The sequence below is a fragment of the Poecilia latipinna genome, unplaced genomic scaffold (assembly GCF_001443285.1).
Source record: "Poecilia latipinna isolate Pla-1442-1.1 unplaced genomic scaffold, P_latipinna-1.0 Scaffold1159, whole genome shotgun sequence".
Lineage (NCBI taxonomy): Eukaryota > Metazoa > Chordata > Actinopteri > Cyprinodontiformes > Poeciliidae > Poecilia > Poecilia latipinna.
Genome location: NW_015113775.1, coordinates 69327 through 72222, shown reverse-complemented (window position 1 = coordinate 72222; position 2896 = coordinate 69327). Strand labels below are relative to the sequence as shown.

General features: G+C 33.8%; 1 protein-coding gene across 1 annotated transcript in view; it reads right to left on the bottom strand.

The window, feature by feature from the left end:
• LOC106960134 (sterile alpha motif domain-containing protein 9-like) overlaps nt 1-540 on the bottom strand; it is a 9886-nt gene extending 9346 nt beyond the window's left edge. The window contains exon 1 of the mRNA XM_015053081.1: nt 522-540. The gene's annotated coding sequence lies outside the window, so the exon portion shown is untranslated. The remainder of the gene's footprint in view (nt 1-521) is intronic.
• Nucleotides 541-2896: the final 2356 nt, after the last annotated feature.

Sequence of the window (2896 nt, the reverse complement as noted above, 5' to 3'; positions counted from 1 at the left end):
ACACACACACACACACAACCAGATAGCAGGCAAGCAAGAAAGCAAGAAATTACAGAGAGCAGGAAGCCAGTGCAATCATGAAATCTCTTCAAAAGCAATAAATGTTTATTACACAACTGTAAAACTCTTTAAAAACCAGAAGTGCTGACGAACAAAAGAAAACCTTGATTTCCTCATAATCTGGCTTACTGAACTCTATGCACTTTATATTTTCGTTGTAAGTTTCTCCTCGTTCTCAAAAGTTGATGTGGTTTCATATCAAGTAATTACAAATATACACGACCTGGAAATAGTAAAACTGTATCTAGGTACCAAGTCTAAAAAGAGGAGTCTCTCTGTAATAATCAAACTTCACATTGTTGTATTTTTGTTTTCTTTATGCATCCTCTTCCTTTTCTTGGTTTTATTACATTTTGAAACATAGAACAAAAAACCTAAAGTGCTTTTTTAACTTAAATACATTAAAGCTGATTTTCCTCTTTTTGTTGTAAAAACATTTTTGACAAATTCTTTGTACTTACCAGTGCTAGACAATCTTGCAGACTAACTGTTTCCAGCTCCGCTACGGCTTAAATTTTTGTGGTTTGCTTGATGAAAAAAACCTTTCCTGTTTTTATGCTTTCAGTGGGTGTGGCTTTTGCTACATGGTGCAGCATCAGATTACTGTTCTGTGACACAGTTTTGCAATTGGTTTCAATTCTATAGCAATAGAAACTGAGCAGAGATTATAACTAAAAAAAAAAAACAAATGAGCAAGCCAGCTTAACACGGCACATCTGCTAATGAACCTATTCTTATACAATTAGAAGTACTGAGAAGTTTTTTCAGCAATCTTTTTAAGGAAGAATTCACATTACTTTTACAGTCAGTTTATATGCTAAAATAACCGATGCATAATCATAGTTTATATAAAACTAAACATTCTTTGGCTAAAAGCAGTTCAATGCTGCAATAATGGGCTATAATTTAATGTGTCTCAATCTTTTCCAGACAGTGAATGTGAACATGCAATGTAAAGGGTGTAAGCCCTCTTAAAATCCACATACACATTCCTGGATCCAAATCTATCAGTAAGTTGGATTAGACTATATTTTCCTGAGTCAAATAGAGGTTTTGTTCACAGGTGTGGTAGAGCAGGGTGGAGATGGCATCTGCAGTAGAATGGTTTACTCTCAGCAAACTGTGGCAAGATTTGACAAGTGGGAGAGGCACATTTTGGTGTAACTCTTTGAAATCTGCTCAAAGCATTACTCAGCTTTCAGTGCCAATGGTTCTGATTCTTGATGTATTCAGAAGTGTTAAATTTGCCCTAAAACATTTACTTTTTGATATTGGTAACTTGTATTGAGGGAAAACAGACTCATGTTTTGATTAGCGTCGTTGGGATACATTTCAGTAAAAGTTCCTCATCTGTAATTGTATTTCTTAAGGATATGTGTCAGGTAGTAAACAGGTCTATGTGAGGCTACTCAAATTTAACTTTTAGCTTTCTGCAGTTAAAGTGAAAGACAAACTAACATCGATCCCTTTCCAGAATTTGTCCTCACATCATTGTGAATGCTACTTTGCTTCAGTCTTTTTCCTGTTGTTGTATCAACACTAATCTTCTCAGTGCTTCATGGTTTCTCCAAAATAGTAAAGGTTGGTTTAAGTACATTTGAAACTCATAGATTTTTTTTTCTTCAACAATTGCTAGTGTACGGAGCCCCTAAGGGGACATGGAGGAAAAAGTTCCTCATCTGTAAATTTTATTTTTTGAGAATATGTGACAGCGACTAAACAGGCCCAGGTGAGGCTGCTGCTCATATTTATCTTTCAGTTTTCCCCAAAGTTTAAAGTTTTTTTACACTGTACAACCACACTCGACGAGTTGCTCCAACATGGTGAATTGTTTTACCTTTAAAATTATCTACAGCTTTTGTCTCTGACTTTTACGCTCTGTTTTTTTTTTTGGCCCTAATGATTCTTTTACTCCATCCGTTATCTTACATGCTTAAGTGCACTAACAAAATATATTTCACCTGTAGTTGTTAAGGTCCCATTACTAAAAATGTATAAATGATCAATGTGAACCATCAGTCTTAAAATATTTAGTACGATTTCTATTTATTTAGATTTGATGTTTTGATGTGAGCACTTGGATTTCTATCGATTTATTGAATGATGCTCTATGTAAATATTTATCAAACTGAATGATCATTCAGGTTTTATATAGTTTTTTTTCTTTTCATTCAATGTTTGTTGCAGAAATTCAAACATATGCTGGCTATCGACCAACAATTCAATCAGTGAATCTTTGCTTTTTTCTCAAGTAGCCCCTCTCACGGAGACTTACATCTTCTGACACCTGGCCCAACTTATAATAACATTAACCAAGTTTGCTGTTGGTACACTTACCTAAAGAATAAAACTTGCTCGCTACACAACCAAGCTCCAAGAGTTGGTCACAACGTGGTAAATTGTTTTGTTACCTTTAAAATTATCTACAGCTTTATTTTTTCCTTTGTCCTAATGATGCTACCTGTTCATTAATGTTCACTAACAGACAGTACACCTCTTGTAACTGATAAGTGTATAAATGTGAAGCATCAGTATGCGTTCAAGAAGATCATATCAGTCAGATTTCGTAAAATATCATGAAACTCAAAGGAATCAAAATTATAGTTCACAGAAAGGTAATCTATCCCTTTTAGGGAGCTTTGACTGTGAAAGGAATGAATAAAATATACTATGAAAAAATTCAATTTACAGAACATTGAATGAAAAGAAAAATAAAAACTATATAAAACCTGAATGATCATTCAGTTTGATAAATATTTTTACATAGAGCATCATTCAATAAATCGATAGAAATCCAAGTGCTCACCTCAAAACATCAAATCTAAATAAATAGAAG